The sequence below is a fragment of the Schistocerca piceifrons genome, chromosome 5 (genome assembly GCF_021461385.2).
Source record: "Schistocerca piceifrons isolate TAMUIC-IGC-003096 chromosome 5, iqSchPice1.1, whole genome shotgun sequence".
In the NCBI taxonomy this organism is placed as follows: domain Eukaryota; kingdom Metazoa; phylum Arthropoda; class Insecta; order Orthoptera; family Acrididae; genus Schistocerca; species Schistocerca piceifrons.
Genome location: NC_060142.1, coordinates 590,246,622 through 590,267,006, shown reverse-complemented (window position 1 = coordinate 590,267,006; position 20,385 = coordinate 590,246,622).

Genomic DNA, 20,385 nt, shown 5'->3' with positions numbered 1-20,385 from the left:
GTGCCTGTGGTTCTGTCAGTGTGATCATGTGATGTATCTGACCCCAGGAATGTGTCAATAAAGTTTCCCCTTCCTGGGACAATGAATTCACGGTGCTCTTATTTCAATTTCCAGGAGTGTATATTGTGAGGCTACAGTGAAGATCCCTAGCTCTTTAAAATAAGTGTCTGCAGGATGATCTTGGATGAGCTCCAGCAATTATTCTTATTACACGCTTTTGTGCAATGAACACTCTTTTGCTCAATGATGAGTTACCCCAGAATATGATGCCATACGAAAGCAGAGAATGAAAATGGGCGTGGTAAGCTAATTTACTGAGATGTATATCGCCAAAATTTGCAATGACCCTAATAGCGTAAGTAGCTGAACTCTTGAAAGGTGGATATAAGTTGAACCTCAACACAAGCAAAATAAGGATAATGGAATATGGTCGCATTAAATCACATGATGCTGGGGAAAGCTGATTAGAAAACGAGACACTAAAGGTAGTAGATGAGTTTTGTTTTATAGGGTAGCAAAATAACTGATGATGGTCGAAGTAGAGAGGATATAGAATGGAAATAGGAAATGGGAAGAAAAGCATTTCTGAAGAAAATCGATTTGTTAACATTGAAAATAGACTTAAATATTAGGAAGTCTTTCTGAAGGTATTTGTCTGGAGTGTAGTCTTGCTTGGAAGTGGAACATTCAGACAAGCAGCAGACAATACAAGCTTCCGAAGTGTGGCGCTGCAGAAGAATGCCGAATATTAAATGGGTAAATCATGTAACTAAAGAGGAGGCACAGAATAGAATTGGGGAGAAAAGAAGTTTGTTGCACAATTTCGCTAAAAGAAGGGGTAGATTAAAAGGACACGTTCTTAGACATCAAAGGTTCGCTAATTTGGTATTGGAGGGAAATGTGGGGAGTCAAAATTGTAGAGATGCCAAGAGATGAATATAGGGTGCATCAAAAAAAAAAATCATGCGATTTGGCATGTCTATGTTTCTGAAACTAATGAACATATACAATGAATCTTGTTTTTTGATAAACAGAGAACTCAGAAAGTTTTTTTCATACAGTTTCGTAGGTGTTCATTACGCCCCCTTGAGATGCACGGCGTATGCCAGTGCAGTATTCAAATCGGTCCCACACTTTAGCGAGCATGTCTTGAGTTACAGCTTCCACAGCTGCTGTAATGCGCTGTCTCAGCTCATTCATTGTTGGTAATGGAGGCACATAAACGGAGTCTTTTATTCACCCCCACAAGAAACAATCATGTACAATCAGGTCCGGTGACCTTGGAGGCTAGTAATGTAAGGCTCAATCATTTGGTCCAATGCGACCGATCCATCGTTCAGTAGTCTTTTGATTTAAAAATTCCCGCACTTCCAGATGCTAGTGTGGCGGTGCCCCATCCTGTCGGTAAATGAAGTCGTTCGAATTAGTCTCGAATTGTGGGAAAAGAAAATTCTCAAGCATATCGAGATATGTGCTTCCTGTAACTGTTTTCTTGACACAAAAAAACTGCACAAAACACATTAAATTTTGGAGACTCCCTGTCATGTTGTACAGCTTCATGTGGTTGTTCTGTACGCCACATTCTCACATATGATGGTTCGCCTTTCTATTTAAATGGAATGTTGCCTCATCACTAAACACTAAGCGTGGAAGAAAACTGTCATTCTCCATCTTCCCAAGAACGAAATTACAGAACTCCACATGTTGTTGTTTGTCAGCTTTATGAAGAGCTTGCAATAGCGGAATTTTGTATGGATTCGTGTATAAACGTCGACGCAACACACGAGAGACGGACATGGGGGGGGGGGGGGGGGGGGCATGTTGAACTGCAGAGGTGGATGTGTTCGACGTCTGTGTCAGACACTCGGGGACGGCCCGGCGATTTGCCTTTACACAAAGAACCTGTTTCTCGAAATTGTTCATGCCTTCGTCTATTGCTAGGTGCAGGAGAAGGATGCACACCATACCTGGTACGAAAGCCATACTGAACAGTTATTACCGACCTGCACTGCGAAAAAAAGAATGCAAAACGCTTTCTGTTGCCCCGACACCGTATTTACTAGAACTGAAGTGGGCATACACCGGTGCACCTAGCGGGAATCCTGTAAAACTCGAGAGTTCGCTCTTTCCAACAGTGCGTTGTTCACGCACATAACTCAAATAACATAATAGCTATGATTTTTTAAAAAAATCGGATGATTCTTTTTGATACACCCTGTATAGTAAGCAGGTTCAAAAGGATTATTTGGAGAGGAAGCAGCTTGCACAGGATAGAGTAGAATGGAGAGCTGCATCAAACCCGTCTTCGCAATGAGGACCACAGTAACAACATTTGCACTTAAGCTCCATTTGCGGGTGGAGCGCGGGAAGAACAAATACTTCTGTGCGATTTGTTTCCATAATTTTGTCCGCACGACCTCTACGAGATAGACATGTGGGGGTGATGAATATTCGAGGTTTATACGCTAAGAAATGACTCTTTGAGTTTTTCGTGAACGTTCTTGACACACGTAGGGCGAATTGCTTGCGGTCCTGCCACGAAAGATTTTTCAACATTCCCGTTACAGTCTCTGACCAGTGACCATTCGTTCCGTTTTGCTGTTACTGATAATATTTCCAAGTCGTATAACCATTCTTGCCTCATTGTAGAACATAAATATTTTTAAAAAAGTATTCTTAGCTTGAAACAGCAGCGGGTTCTTTAGATACAGAGGATGGCTTTAAATAAAGTTCAAATCAATATCAGCTGTGCTGAGAATGAAGAGAAACATCATGAGAACATGTCGCTGAAAACTCTGCAACATCTTTGTCGCAGAGGGTCGTCAGGAAAAAGGGGCAGATAGCCACGTATGCGTCTATAGCGTACATCACCCCTCAAAACCAGGTACTCAGTTGGGAATTGCATGAAGACTTTGCATTCTTACATTAGATAAAATTCGTTTGTCAGGTAGTTTACACTTAATGCCCCATCTTTTACGAGTGTGAAAGCTCCGTGAAGTAGTTTGTGTATGATCCTTTGATGATAGCTAATTCTGACAGCAGCCGAGCGATATAACGGTAATAATACACCAGTCTCCCTTCCCGGAAGACGGCGATTCGTCCGCCCATTCACAGTTAGAGTTTTTCAATGATTTCGCCACAAATCGCTTCAGCCAAATGCTAGGATGGTTCCTTTGGAAAGGATAAGACCGGTTTTCTTCCTGGAACTGAGTTTGCGCTCCGTTTCTAACGACCTCATCGTGGAGGAGGCGTTAAAACCTAACTGTCGTCTTTGTCACAGCGCCGTTCCTATGAAGTCATATGCAACTGAAACGTACATAATCTTAGACTGCAAAACCTTAGGCGGCGTATTAATCCTTTCCTAGTGGTTTATACTGAATCTTGAAAGGGAAAAATGATGTTTCTTGGACCTATTGCTGCACTTCGTTCGTTACACTTCTTACTCTTAGGAAATACGTTTGTCAGAATCATAAGGACGTCAATGAATCTCTCAGTATATAGACGGTTTCTTATCTGCAAGCTCAACACGCTGGATTTGGAGCCTTTGGCGTTATCTTGAAAGTGTTCACGGCACAAATTTATTAATCCTGCCGCTGTAGCATACTGTGCCAAAAAATACGTAGACATTCTCAACTGTTCCGAAATACTGGATAGGTTCATGATTAGCCTCTGTCGCGACAGCGTCTTTAAGGACTGAATGTAAATAGTGATTTGATCCCTATTTTGCATATCATTTGTACGCCACTCATGACGAATGCTCCGTCACAGTCTTGGTCTTTTTCTCATCTAGACCCTTTCGTTCTGTGTAATCAGTTACATGATGTTCATATCCTAATGCAGACAGACCTTTGAGGTCAATGGTTGGCATATCTTTAGTTTAGACTCATTTACAAAAAATGATTCAAATGGCTCTGAGCACTATGGGACTTAACACCTATGGTCATCAGTCCCCTAGAACTTAGAACTACTTAAACCTAACTAACCTAAGGACATCACACAATGAGAGGCACCCACATGCCTTGCTCATACTGTGGCATCAAGCAGTCAGGCCTGCAAGATGAGTGGTCTGCCAAGCGAGTGGATTCATTCTTATTTATCGAGTAACATGAACTCTCGTACTCACAATTAAGTTACAAATTATCCTCCTGTATGAATAATACGCAACTGAAATGCACATCTGACTATCAGTGATTTACAGAACTCTGACTGTTCACTACGCACTGGCAATACCACATTTTCTTTTTGTCTTTTATTTAACGGCTTTTATCAACACGTGGCCACCGCACTGAATATGAATGGCGCACACATTATAATTTCGGGACATCATGACAACATACAATTCGAAGGAAAAGTCCACCAATCTTTTTCTTTTCACTATCTTATTTATTCCGATAAATTCTATAACCTAAACACACAAATTCTATAACCTACAACAATAACACATGAGAAATTCCGCCCAGTGGGCATGGCTTTAATTGGTGAATCTCTATATTACGGTCTCGTAATTATTTAACGCTACAGTGCACTTTCTGGATAGGATGGTGGATCTTTTATTATTTCTCACACTTCGACTCTCACAATCATCATCACGAAACTTTCCTCCAGACCGAGCAGTACAAGAGGATCACGCATAACCCACTAATCTTTTGAAACTACCTCGCTACTCTCCCATGCAAACCACACATACCCAAATTACATGACATACACCACACTACAATATGAAATACTTCACAGGGAATAGTCACAACATTATCACTTTCAGCTTTCCCACTTCAATTGACATTTATCCCAGTTTCACACGACACTGCCCCACTTCGTAATTCTACTTTCCTACTATGAACTCTGGAGATATTTGCACGTCTTCCTGTGCAATGCAAGCCAAGTGGCGTCGCTGGATAGACGGCCGACTCACCTTGCTTCTCTCTGAGTTTGAATCTAGCGTCACACGGAATCATGTCACACAAAGTAATATTAAGAATGTATTCATCACACACGCGAATCCTCAACTGATACCATGGACGAGTACTTCTCTTTATCCTTTGTCTCATACACAGATTGAGACTCACACAGTACTCACCACGTGGAAGAACTCGTCTCTAATTTCAAGTCCTGCACACGCTATTTCTTAAATATTTCAACTTATTGTACACATGCTAGTAATTCAGCTTATCTTAAGCACACGGAAGTATTTCAACTTATTGCTACATGTGGTTTCATTGTGACCATTCAAACTACTCTTAAATATTCCACATGCATACCATGTCTCCACTCTTTTGTGTTTACGGAGCACAACTAAAACAGGTCTTAACAGCACAAGATCCACCGGCAGAGTGCTGAAACATGGCCGTTCTCCAGGTCATCTCGCACCTCTGTCGAGGTGGGGGAAGACCATGCTACCGTATTGGTCAGCCACATTTCAGGCGCTCAAAGCTCCGGTAAGTTTCATCTCTTTGGTTCCACCAAAGGTTGCCAAAGAATCGTCTCAAAGATGATCATATATTCACATTCACTACCTGCGGTTAGCAGACGACCATACCTTCATTCATTTCACAGATCTCACCAAACTGGATGTAGGGATTTATTTTGTGGGAGTGCACATGTGATCAATTAAATAAATAAATGGTCATTTTTTCCCACACTGGTATCCGGCTTCGCAGTATTAATTGAAATTGAGTTATTTTACAAAAAAAAGTGTTGTTCTGACAAAAATAAATGAAGTATGTTGTACCTATTTTCGATGTCGGGCGGTACTGTACCCTTTCAACAACACCCAGTCATCATGAGGCAGAGAAAATCCCTGACCCCGCCGGGAATCGAACCCGGGAACCCGGGCGTGGGAAGCGAGAACGCTACCGCACGACCACGAGCTGCGGACGACTCATTTACAAAACAGACTTTCGTTATAACATAGCGAAAGACTTCCCTTGACTGATCGATTTTACTACAGTTTCCACTTTTCCTTTCCATTCTCATTTTTCTTCGTTTATTCCTACTTTTTCTTTTTTTAAGTTTTGGAGAGGCTTTATCGCCGGGGGCATCGCCTTTGTCGTCCCAACCTAGTTGCGCTACTAATCTAGTCGCTAGACAGTATCCTTATTGTGTGGTAGTCGCGTTCCGCGTATCCTCGTAAGGACAGATGTAGGGAAAAATGCATTCTCGTACTGAAACATATATATCTCCAAAAATATTACAGCTAAAATAGTAAAACATGAGACTAGTATGTGCAAAGTAATGCTTGGTATTCTGTGCAATTTTTGTTTGAAAGTGTGCATCGACATACATTCTATAAGGATTTGAATTTTTAATTACCATTGTTTTTACAATTTGCCTTTTTTCTCAAACTAATCAAGCAGTAAAACTGGAGTTTCACAGTTTACACCTGCATAAGAGGCTAATAAAACGTGTGCAACAGATTTTTGTTTAAGGTCATTGTCGCTTTGAAATTAAATTTTCAGTTTTGTGTTACCAAGGACTGCACTATTTTTCTCAAATTTTAAAGGGGAACTTTTCTCCGAGAAAAGATAAAGGAAAAGTGCTGCACTGGACTGTTCAGTGATTCTTAAGAATTGTGCCAAATTTCAAGATGTTAGCTTTTATAGTCCCTGAGAAAAGGTACATTATAGCTCAAAAAAGTCAGTTTACTGCATTTCGCATTTAAAGTTTTTATTTCAATTTTTGACGATATTGCTATATCTCAAGTGACTGATGCTGTCAATCTCCATAACCTTTTAATCGTCTTCCTGGAGTAATCTCTTCCCCTGCTTCTTTTGCGTAGCCAACTTTTGCATTCTTTTTTCTGCTGCCTGAGCTTTGTCCATTCGCGCTTCATCCATTCATCTGAGTGTCATCAGTGTGAATACTTCTGGATGGAAGCCTAGTCTCTGCAGGCACTTAATCCTACGCATATATCTACTATTGAACACTAGACGGACACCACATGATGCTATCTTCACAACAGCTGCGGACACAAATACTGTTTTTGGACTAAGCGTCCATAGAAGGCCATTTTAGCTCTCGTTTGTGTTTTCCCATGTACACATTTATTCGACAGTTCAGGATTGGCTAGGTGCCTGCAAATTAGTTTTACAACATCTTAAACAGGAAGTGGCAAACTCGTCTTTGTACGCAGCATCATCAATTCCTTCATTAAATTTCTTCTTCGATGAACTCAATGACTTTGTGGAAAATTGTTCTTACACTTAGGAGCAGCTTCATTAACACTGTTACTTAAATTATCTGTACCTTTTACACGTGAAATTTGACGTTTCCTCACTTTTTTTGAATATGCTTTCACTGTTACGACCCATTTCGAGCAAAACTGGATGATATATGCAAAACTAAAGCCTGAAATAAGTTTGTAGCACGTCCTATTTTTTTTAAAAAAAGCATGTTGTAAACTAAGGAATAAGCAAAGATAATCTTTCTCACAGCCTTCTAGACTCATTTGCAGTTTGTTTCGATTGTGTGAACGAAAAATTAACGGAAAAAAATTCTACCGTAGAGAAGGTGTGGATCACAACATAGGAAGAGGGGGCGTGGCAGGCGCAGACGCTCCAACAAACTTTTTTAAAACAAATTTCTAACCAGAATTCGATTGTGAAACTTTGCGATGTTTTTGTTAAAGAATCAATCTAATAAATTACGCATTTTTTTCGCAATTTGGCCCTACATCTGTCCTTAATCAACCTATCGCGATGTTACGCAGTTCTCAATAGTGTTGTGTCCCTGTAGCGGCAGGAAACGTTAGCGACAGCCCCGGACATTTGCGCAAGCCCCGCCCATTTACCCCCCTCCACACCTACCCCCCACCACACCAACCAAGAGCGCATCAACATGATCTTTGGTAGTCCTCGTCGGTGTCGTGTTTTTGTTCGTCGTTTTTTGTTTTGCCACGGTTGTTGATACTAGCAGTGTTGTGATGTTAGTTCTTCTTAGCAGTTTGTGTAATACTGACAAAATGAAACATAGATATGCACTCTCAATAAAGTTATCATACACAAGGTACCTAATCCTGACTGTTATGCCCAACTGCTGTCAAAACTGATACCTATAAGACATTAAAGTACGATAAGATGTGTTGGAATGACACTGACGAAATTATGTACATATGTTTAACAATAGGCAGCTCTAAAGCTCTCAAACACTGAAGAAGAACTCAAAGTAATCTCGTGTCTGCTATAAGCAAGCAGTCATAAGAGCTCACAAGTAAAAATTCACCCATTACACAGGCAAATATTAATGAAGAATGTCACTGTATAAATATCTGACTGCTTGCATTACGCACTTCTACATTATCCCACTCTTATATTCTTTAGTCTTAATGAGGTAATCAGAAACAAACCAAGACATCGACTTTTCCTTGTTTATGCACAACATTGACTTTAGACAATCGAGATAATGGACAGCATCCTTGGCGATACTACCAATTAATGTTTCCCAACAGAATCTCTTACACTACGCGATGTGACGGAAATCTGCGCTCACTGCAGTTAATAAATATATTTTTTGATATAGTGCAGATGAAAGCTCATGAAATAAAAAAGACGGTATGGATACCATTTTTATTTTTCTTTCTTATTGATGATTTTTCAACTCGCATATTCAATTAACATATTTCTAATTCTTTTCACAATGGTACCGGAAAAACTGTATTTCGTACTAACTACTGATTTCCTCCCTTGTTATGACTGGCATATCTGTGACACTTTGATGTTGGAACATGCGACAGATCATGGGCGTAGCTTAGGATATGGATTGGTGTGGAGGGGGGGGGCTGATTGGGCGGGACTTGTGCACCGTCCGGGGCTGTCGCTAATGTTACGTTGTAGCGGCCATCGCCGTTGCTCAGCAACAATTTGAGACGAGGCCACCGGCGGTCGTCATGAATGTGTCTCTCCCCACTCATCACAGTCTTACGGACACAGTATATTGCAGTAAAAACGTGGAGCAACAATAACAGTCAGAAGGTAAGCTGGCAACAAACATTTGAGTTTCTTCAACCCCCGCACCCAAATCAGGCGTCAAATCGATTGCACCTCCTGTGGAAGCAAAACATAAATTTTCACAGCTGTACGTGTTTAATGAACTGCACTTATATTCAGAGTAATCTGAGTTACAAACGAGTCCTCCAAAATGTTTATGTAGGTTTGTCTAAAACAGTTTGTGTTGGAAGAGCAAGAATTTTATAAATCTTGTAATTACAGGAACATCAGAATACTATCAATTATACATTGTCCTACGAAATTTCCGTTCCGAGTAATTTCTGTTTTCGCTCGTATAGACTGTTCGACAAGTCGAGAGTGGCAACATGGTTTTTTACAACACACTTTTTCCATGCACATATCATAAGAAATAATACGCTTTTACAAAAATTTCTGACAGTTATAGTCGAATTTCAAACATTAAGCTGTCTTTTTGTCAAAAAACTAATTACCTTTTTTAAATCATAAATGTCTTATAAGCGGAATAATATGCGATTTGAAACTGTTGTTTATACTTACGTGTAATTAAATAAGGTGCTCAGGAGTCGCCGTTGTGCCAGTGCAGTTCGTGTCCTCGTTCCCAGTACAGTGCTCCCTCATTTTCTTGGCTTCTTGTCTCGCTACTACTGAAACGGTGGATTCACTGGAATTAGAAGTGCTAGTATATTGATTCTTCTTGCCGCCAGATTTACTGATCAAATGATGCTGGGTGCAGTAGACCTAACACAGTAGTCGTAACTGTTTAATACTGAATTTCATTTCAGTGATAAGTGTGGTGTCACCGCCAGACACCACACTTGCTAGGTGGTAGCTTAAATCGGCCGCGGTCCATGTAGTACATGTCGGACCCGCGTGTCGCCACTGTGATCGCAGACCTAGCGCCACCACCAAGGCAGGTCTCGTGATACGAGAGAGGACTCGGCCCCAGTTGTACGAGAACCTAGCTACCGCCCAGTTGTACGAGAACCTAGCTACCGCCCAGTTGTACGAGAACCTAGCTACCGCCCAGTTGTACGAAGCCTTTCTCTCTCATTAGCCGAGAGACAGAATAGCCATCAGCTAAGTTAATGGCTACGAACTAGCAAGGCGCCAGTTGTATCAGTGCCTATAGCTTACGAGTATTCAAGAGAGATGTATTCCAAAGAACAATTAAAAGATAAGTAATAAGCATCTACATACTTTTCTTCTTATTCATTTATAAGTTCTCATGTTCCAGACTTCACGCCCGTCTGCTTTAGCCTTGCGTGCCCTATCGGCTACAGCGTTAGTCTAGCATTCCTTTTCAGCCACCTAAACTTCACGGTGTCGGCCCAGCTACCGACACAACATTTATTGGCGACGAGCAAAAGAGTTTGTATTAATTCGTTTGCAACATTGACGACGTTTTAAAGTGTTCTGATTGCTTACATTTAATTGTGTCATGGCTTCGCCACATTCTCCAGATGTACTGTCCGAATTTTATCGCTTGCAGAATCAGCAGACGCAGGCGTTACTGGATGCCCTTGGACAGCTCGTCCAGGGTCAACGTACCATTCAAACCGATGCGGCCGCCGCCGCTTCTTCGCTACCGCTGCCACTAAACGCTGTTGCACCTCCCTTTCGACCATACGTGGCAGCCGATGAGACGTGGCAAGAGTGGTCTCGCCAGTTCAACTTCCACCTTGCTGCCTACAGAATTCAAGGTAATGAGCGGCAGCCGTTTTTGCTTTCTTGTGTCGGTGTGTCCACATACCGTGTGATAGTGAAATTGTTTCCCCGACGAGACGTAGCAACTCTGTCATACGAGGAAATTTTGTCTGCATTAGATGCCTATTTCAAAGAAACAGTTAATGTGGTTGCAAAACGGTATACGTTTTTTCGTATACAACGTACGGCCGGTCAAACTAATAGGGAGTGGGTAGCAACATTGCAAGGACTTACTAGGGACTGTGCCTTTGAATGTGACTGTGGTCTTTCTTATTCAGATACAATGGTGCGTGATGCAATTGCACAGAACGTTTCTGATGTTCGCATACGGGAGCAAATTTTGAAACTAGTTAATCCCTCCCTTCAACAAGTGATAGACATATTGGATAGACAGGACACACTTGACTGTGCTCAGGAATCTTTTGAAACTTCGCCAGCCGTGTGTAACATTAAACGGCCTGCTGGACGCGCTGCGCGGCCCGGTAACCGGGCCTTGCGCACGTCGACACAGCGACCGCCGCGTGCTAAGCCAGGTGTGCCGCGCCAGCCCACAAATGCAGTGAAATCATGCCCGCGGTGTGCTACTAGACATTCGCGTGAACATTGCCCGTCACGCCAAGCTATTTGCTTTTTCTGCACTAAGAAAGGACATGTTCAAAGTGTTTGCCAGAAAAAGCTCAGATCCGACAATCACAATCATTCCAGGCCCTTTGCTTCGCGCCGGAATCGAACCAAGGACACTCAGGCTCGTGGACCTTCGCCTATGGACATTCATGTCATTAATTCCGCTTCGTCCAGTGACACTGCCTCTAACTGTAACTGTGTTCGTCCCACAAAAACTGTGCGTCGACGTCGCCGGGCATCACGTCAATTAGCCAGTGATTCTGTACCAGTGTCTGTTCCAATTGCACAACACAGTCGCTCTTGTCGTCAGCAGGACAATAAACTTTTTGTGGACTTAGACTTTGACGGCCAAGTGATACCATTCCAGCTCGATACCGGAGCTGCAGTTTCTTTGCTCAATCACGACACGTACAAACAACTGGGCAACCCTCCGTTGCGTTCCGCAAATGTTAAGCTAACTACATATTCCGGACAGACAATTCCTGTGTTAGGACAGTGCAACCTTCTTGCAACATACAAGGGACAAACAAAACTTGTGTCATTTTACGTTCTTCGTTCTTCTTCGGCAGTGAACTTGGTTGGTCTAGATTTATTTAAGTTGTTTAACATGTCTATTGTAAATCAGGTCCTATCAGTGAATCAGACTGTGCCTACAGACAGTGTTTCTCGGCTGTGTGACGAATTTGCAGACATTTTTGCACCGGGTTTAGGTTGCGCTAAAAACTATGAAGCACATTTAGAACTGAAGGTAAACGCGCAACCGAAATTTTTCAGGGCGCGCAATGTTCCCCACGCATTGCGTGATGAGGTCGCAAGAACGTGACACGATCTCGAATCACAGGGTGTAATTGAACGTGTGCAAGCTTCTCTCTGGGCCTCACCCTTAGTAATTTTGCCAAAACCTTCCGGAAAATTGAGGCTTTGCGTGGACTTCAAGGCCACAGTGAATCCACAGCTAGTGACTGCTACTTTTCCTTTGCCCCGCCCGGAAGATCTTTTTGCTAAACTGTGCCCGGGAAAATATTTTTCAAAGTTGGACCTAGCCGATGCGTACTTGCAAATACCGGTGGACGACGAATCCCAGCGCGTATTGGTGGTTAACACGCATCTTGGATTGTACCGCTTCAAAAGACTGCCATTCGGGTGTGCATCCGCCCCTGCCTTGTTTCAGCAATATTTACAAACTATTTGTGCGTCGGTCCCTACTGCAGCAAACTATCTGGACGATATAGTGATCTCCGGACAGACAGAAGAAGATCATCTTGCGAATTTACGAACATTATTTCAGGTCTTGCGGCAAAATGGTCTTCGCTTGAGGAAGGACAAATGTGTGTTTTTTGCTCGTGACTTACCATACCTGGGACATGTCATTAATGCCCAAGGCATACATCCGAGTCCAGAGCACCTCCGTGCCATACAAGAATTGCCTTCCCCTCAAAATGTGAAACAGCTACAGAGTGTGTTAGGTAAAATTAATTATTACAATAAATATGTGCGCAATGCCTCTTCCATTTCAGCTCCGCTTCATCGCTTACGCCGTAAAGGTGTTCCGTTCGTCTGGACGACGGAATGCGAACGCGCCTTTCGCCAGTTGAAATCGGCGTTGCTTTCTAATACTTGCCTTACGCCATTCGATCCCCAGAAACCCCTTTTGTTGATGGTAGATGCATCGGATTTCGGGATCGGTGCTGTGCTTGCGCACAAAGTTGGCTCCCATGATCGCCCTATTGCCTTTGCGTCCAAATTGCTCTCGTCTGCGCAAAGAAATTATTCACAGATCGAGAAAGAAGCTTTGGCTCTCGTGTTTGGTGTTACTAAGTTCCATGATTTCTTGTATGGTCGTCACTTTACCATCATCACAGACCACAAACCTTTGACATCGCTTTTTCATCCGACCAAGCCTGTACCTCCACGTACAGCGCAGAAATTCATTCGCTGGTCTATTTTCCTCTCGCAGTACCGCTACGATATCTTGTATCGGTCCACTGCTAAGCACGGCAACGCCGATGCGTTGTCCCGTTTGCCTGTTGCTGAGGATAAAGCATTCGATTCTTCCGAACTTGCTTGCATGTTCATTGATTCGGAAACCGATGAAGTGGTCGAATCGTTTCCGATTGATTTTCGTCGTGTCGCTACAGCCACAGCTGCTGACCCTGTCCTTGCTACTGTTTTACGTTTTGTTGCTACGCAATGGCCTTTGTCAAAGTCTCGGATCGAGGATCCGTTGGTTCGCCGATTTTTTGCTCACAAGGAGAGACTTTTTGTTCGACGTGGTGTTTTGTTGTTGCGTTCTGATAATGATCAGTCCAGAGTCGTGGTCCCACGTTCGTTACAGTCCTCTGTTTTACGGCTTCTTCATCAAGGACATTGGGGTATAGTGCGAACGAAACAACTTGCTCGTCAGCACTGTACTTGGTTCGGAATCGATGCTGCGATTACGAATATGTGTTCTTCGTGCCCGGCGTGTGCCGAACAACAATCCGCACCGCCGCGGAAAGTCTTTGCATGGCCAAAAGCCACTTCCCCTTGGCAACGCTTGCACATTGATTTTGCTGGTCCATTCTGGAATGCTCGATGGTTGGTTCTGGTCGACGCCTTCAGTAATTTTCCTTTTGTTGTCCGGATGTCTTCCACGACGTCCTCCGCCACCATCCAAGCGTTGTCTGCTATCTTTTGCATTGAAGGTCTTCCGCAGACTATTGTTTCCGACAATGGCCCACAATTCATGTCCGCAGAATTTCAGTCATTCTGCCAGGCCAATGGTATTCAACATCTGACATCCGCGCCGTTTTCGCCTCAGTCCAACGGTGCCGCTGAACGATTGGTCCGGACTTTCAAGTCACAGATGTTGAAATTGAAAGAGTCGCATTCTCGGGAGGACGCATTGTTGCTCTTTTTGTCTTCGTATCGCTCTCAGCCCCGAGATGGGCGCTCGCCGGCTGAGTTGCTCCACGGTCGTCCTCATCGCACCTTGATGTCTTTGCTGCATCCGCCGCATCAGGTTCCTGTGCAGCGGCAGACTCCTGCTTTTGCTCCAGGCGACGTTGTATTTTATCGCAACTATCGAGGTTCACGGCGTTGGCTCGCAGGGCGCATTCTTCGCTGCCTCGGCCGCGCGATGTATTTGGTTTTGGGGGCCTCTGGTGAGGTGCGTCGGCATCTCAATCAGCTGCGCCTCTGTCGTCGCTCGGGTTCTGCCGCTCCCCGTCTGCTTTCAGCGACGGTGCCGTCCGGTCAGCGCCCTGGGGACCCATCTACTGGCTCGCCTCATCCCCAGGTGTTACCGACGATGCCTTCCATTTTGCCCCATGGCGACGCGCCGCCGCCGCCGCAGCAGCAGCAGCAGCCGCCGCCGCCGCTTGTTCTCCCGCCGGCGTCGCCCGCATTAGACGCTTCGCTGCAGCCGCCAAGCGCCTCCCAGGGTCACGCGCCGCCGATCGCTTCCCGTGACCAGCTGTCCTCCGCCATGGAACTCCCGCCCACTCCGGACCACATGACGTCATCGCGCGTCGGCTACCCCGACGCAATGGAGGTCGACCCTTCGGTACCTCCTGTCTCTTTACGGGCGCATACACCGCATGTTGACGTGCACCCTGGACTAGTTTTTCAGGCGTTTCCTAGCTCCCCTCGGACCGAATGGCCGGGTGCGGGTGGCACAGCCTCGCCTGTTGTTAGGCTCCCCACCTCATCGCATACGTCAACATGTGGTCCTCCCCACGGCGGGCGGAAGCCTTATCTCACGACCGTTCGCCGATTTGCGGGGGAGGAATGTGGTGTCACCGCCAGACACCACACTTGCTAGGTGGTAGCTTAAATCGGCCGCGGTCCATGTAGTACATGTCGGACCCGCGTGTCGCCACTGTGATCGCAGACCTAGCGCCACCACCAAGGCAGGTCTCGTGATACGAGAGAGGACTCGGCCCCAGTTGTACGAGAACCTAGCTACCGCCCAGTTGTACGAGAACCTAGCTACCGCCCAGTTGTACGAGAACCTAGCTACCGCCCAGTTGTACGAAGCCTTTCTCTCTCATTAGCCGAGAGACAGAATAGCCATCAGCTAAGTTAATGGCTACGAACTAGCAAGGCGCCAGTTGTATCAGTGCCTATAGCTTACGAGTATTCAAGAGAGATGTATTCCAAAGAACAATTAAAAGATAAGTAATAAGCATCTACATACTTTTCTTCTTATTCATTTATAAGTTCTCATGTTCCAGACTTCACGCCCGTCTGCTTTAGCCTTGCGTGCCCTATCGGCTACAGCGTTAGTCTAGCATTCCTTTTCAGCCACCTAAACTTCACGGTGTCGGCCCAGCTACCGACACAACAATAAGTAATGTACAGCAGTGACTGTCATTTGTACATGATACACAGTGGTTTAGCCCGCAGTTTTGTGCTTCCTCATCTGATACAGATATTCATCGTCCACTTTAGGAAGACTGTCAGAGCAGTGGCTGACTGGGAGAGCTGTGTGGACAGAAGTCGCCAGAGTGTGTATGACTTTGGAGTGATATTCACTTTTTTTCGGTCGCTACCAATCAGCTTTCAGTACTCTGTGCAAAGAGTGTCTTCGTTAAACGTATCAATAAATTTTAACCTTTCCAAATTCCATTACATATAATACGTCTCTAACCTCCACCTCTACGCTTTACGACTGCTTTAGTTTACGAGAACACAGATACACTGAACTCAGAGTCGTCTGCTAGTTAAAGTTGTCTAAATGATTCGGATTTCAGAGTGAGATGCAAAAGCAACTTTGATTATTTCTAGTATGGGAAAATACAGCGATTGACTGATAGATTTTGGTAGTCTTTCGTTTCAATTTTTTCTGTACCAGCCTAATTACGCCCTGTACCCGGTTTCTTGTAGGTGCCCATGTACAGATGCAAACACAGATACTATATTAAAGAGCCAAAGGACCTGGTACACCTGCCTAATATCGTGTAGGGACCCCGCGGGAGCAGCAACAGGACGTGGCATGGACTCGACTAATGTCTGAAGCAGTGCTGAAGGGCATTGACACCATGAATCCCGCAGCGCTAACAGCACGTTGCGAGGCATCCCAGATATGCCGGATAATGTTCATGTCTGGGGAGTTTGGTGGCCAGCGGAAGTGTTTAAACTCTGAAGAGTGTCCCTGGAGCCACTCTATAGTAATTCTGGTCGTGTGGGGTGTCGCATTGTCCTGCTGGAATTGCCAAAGTCCGTCGGAATGCACAATGGACAAGAGTGGATGCAGGTGATGAGACGGGATGCTTACGTACGTGTCACCAGTCAGAGTCGTATCTACACGTATCAGGGGTCCCGTATCACTCCAACTGCACACACCTCACACCATTACAGAGCCTCCACCAGCTTGAACAGTCCGCTGCTGACATGCGGCGTCCATGGATCATGAGGTTGTCTCCACATTCATACACGTCCATCAGCTCGGTACAATTTTAAGCACAACTCATCCGACCAGGCAACATGTTTCCAGTCACCAATAGTCCAATGTCGGTACTGACGGGCCCAGACGATGCGTAAAGCATTGTGTCGTGCAGTCATCAAGGGTACACTAGTGGACCTTCCGCTCCGAAAGCCCATATCGATGATGTTTCGTTGAATGATTCGCACACTGACACTTGTTGATGCCCCAGCATTCAAATCTGCAGCAATTTGCGGAAGGGTTACACATATGTCATGTTGAAGGATTCTCTTCAGTTGTCGTAGGTCCCGTTCTTGCAGGATGTTTTTCCGGTCGCAACGACGCCGGAGATTTGATGTTTTACCGGATTCCTGATATTCACGGTACGCTCGTGAAATAGTCGTACGGAAAAATCCCCACTTCATCGCTACCTTAGAGATGCTGTATCCCTTCGCTCTTGCGCTGAGTGTTACACCACGTTCAAACTCACTTAAAGTTTGACAACATTTAATTGTAGCAGCACTAACCGATCTAATAACTGCGCCAGACACTTGTTGTCTTGTATAGGCATAGCCGACAGCATTGCCGTCTTCTGCCTGTATTTGCATACGCATGCCTGTGTCAGTTTCTTTGGCGCTTCAGTGTAGAATACTCGGCAGGTCTCACAATGTGTATGCGCGCCGCTGACGTCAGAATGAACCTGGCCAGCACTCAGCTGCTCGCCATAATTGCTATAACGTATTGCGTTGTAATTGCGTTTACGAGCGAAACCAAAGTTGTTTATGGCAGTGTAAATTTATGTGACGGGCGATTGAGTTTAGAATTATGGCATAATTATCAGTGTATTGAGTAAGTTTTTAAGAGAAAAATAATGGTTTGCTGCGCTCGATCGCCAGTTGTACTAACCACAGCAGACAACTAAGTAAGTTAGAAATCAAGTATCATATATTGCCTAAAAACTATGAAACGAAACGAAAGTGAATAAATGCTTGTAAACGTGCAGATTTCTTTTGAGTTTAAAATTCTCGTCACTGATTCGGATTATGAAAGAGATTTGAAAAGTGAACTGTTCAATATTGCTTCGAAACACAAAATGAAGACTGATGCTGTTCCAAGTCTACATGTACCATCCTTCGGTACTGATTTAGGGGGTAGTAATGAACCTAATAATGTGAGAAATATTCGGGTACAAAAACGAAACTATCGAAAAAAGTAGATGTTTCACGGGTAAGTATATTACCAACTAAAGGTGAAATTCCTACTAGACAAAACATGAACCGTGAAAAGAAATGCTGCTGTAAGTGCGACAATGAGTGCTTACGTCGACAATTAGACTTTATGGAAGCAGAAATAAAAGACCTTAGGGAAAACAACGGAGATGTGCAGGATCGTCTCTCTCGATGCAGGGCTGAGTTACATGAAATTAAAAAATGTGATTCAGGGCTCCTTTTCTGACCGTCAACAACAATTGGTTATCAAAGGACCATGGGCTAACGGGTCATCTGAAGATATTGCAAAGGCGGCGACTTTACGTTGCCTATCTTATAAAGTGTTATATTTTGTCAGAGGCGTATTGAAATATCCTCTTCCTAGTGAAGTCACTATTAAAAATAAGACTCAGGGAATTTAGCGATCCACCAGGTTTTATTGATTTAAGCCTTAGTGTTATGAAAACTCAAAGCTATTAACAAAATTTTAAAAAGAAGTAGTTAGGAGGCTTTCCACTAATATATTAAAAAACTAGAATCCCACCTCGATTGCGAAAAAAGCACGTAGTGTTAACCTAGGTTTCGGCGTAGATAACTACACCTCGTTCAGAACAATAAAACCCACAAGTGCCTGAGAAGACCATAGCTATACATTTATGCAGTTTATGGCAGGTCATGGCCTATCGAACATAGGCCGGTGTGAGGTGGAGCGTACACCATTAAGTGGTGGTTTTGACTTTGTACATATGTACTGTTTATGTTTTCCTTTTTTGCGTTTATAAATGTGTAGCTATGGTGTTCTTTTAATCATTGACAAAGGTCTTCTTAGGCACTTGGGGGTTTTATTGTTCTGAAGAAGGTGTAGTTATCTACGCCGAAACCTAGGTTAACACTAGGTGCTTTTTTCGCAATCGAGGCCGGTTTCTAGTTTTTTACTATATTAACCAACGATTGCTGACGGCCGGCCGGTGTGGCCGTGCGGTTAAAGGCGCTTCAGTCTGGAACCGCGTGACCGCTAAGGTCGCAGGTTCGAATCCTGCCTCGGGCATGGATGTGTGTGATGTCCTTAGGTTAGTTAGGTTTAATTAGTTCTAAGTTCTAGGCGACTGATGACCTCAGAAGTTTAGTCGCATAGTGCTCAGAGCCATTTGAACCATTTTTGATTGCTGACGCGCTGCGATGCTGAAGGTTCTTTCCACTAATATTTCACCGACCATAGAGAAAATAGTTGAACTAATATCACAGTAAGAGTAATACATTAAAATCTGGAAATCTCGAGTACCTGCGTATAAGCCAGACGTATGTGTGTGTGCATATAAGCTTAAATGCAGTGCAGCGTGGCGGGAGGGTTCAAGGCGACGTCAGCGTTCACAGACCGCCTGCGAGTGTACTCCAGCATCCGTGGAGCAAAAGTTCTGTGATGTGGGTGCAATCGCCACGCAACAGCTCAGCATAGCTCCGTTGTGCCGCTGTTCCAGTGGCTTCAGTGAAGACATACATGAGGAGCATATTGGCCAACCCTTCCCGAGTAAACAGGTCCATAATAATTGTGTATTGCTCTTAACGTACAACTATCACTTCCGGAAAAACAAACCCGACGGAAAACTGAGCAATACTGGATGCGAGCGTGAGGGCGAAAAGTAAAGTGGGCAGTACTGTTAGATGGTAAGATTAGATGCGATGTACTCTCTGTTCCGTAGGTCCAAAGCGAGGAGATTCTCAAGTCGGCAGAATGTGTCGTAAAACAAGGATATATAACGCGCTCTTCTTTTTTAAAAAAATAAAAAAGGGGAGGGTGGGGGCATGCTAACGTCTCCTCCACAGCCCCAAGTGAAATGGTCCTTACGGGTGTGGGAAAGACAAAAAATGTATGTCAACAAAAAGTGTCATGAGTGAAGTTTGTTTCCAGACAGCACAAGAAGCGCATACCGTCGACGTCTGCACTATTGGATACATATTTTCAGTCAATAGATAGATACTTTCAGTCAATACAGGTACAAAGATAAATGGAGGCTAAAAGATCAAACGAAATGCAATTACTATGCTATGAGGCACCGTAAACCACACATTTCTTTTGAAGTCAGATACCAGTTTTCATAGATTTAGCTTTAAAAACGTTTTAATGTAACTAAATATTTTCAAAAACACTGAAACACGTATTTTTTTACTTCCAATTGAGAATATTTCCAACTGGGAAGCCAAATACAAATTTTCTTAGATTTAGCTTTAAGAATGCTTTCATTATAAAATATTTTCGTAAAAATTTTCATCCTCTCTTACACTTCCTTTGGTGCTGAATTTTCAAATTGACTGAATTACTCTTTTATATTATATGAAGGGTTAATCATCTAAAAGTAGCACCGCAGATATTGCGGAAATAGAAATTGCTATTGATGTACGGTTTTCACACAATGGATTGGAGTCAGGGGCTCGTATTGCTAGCCAATAAACAGATTGTAATAATTCTTAGAAAGTATATTTT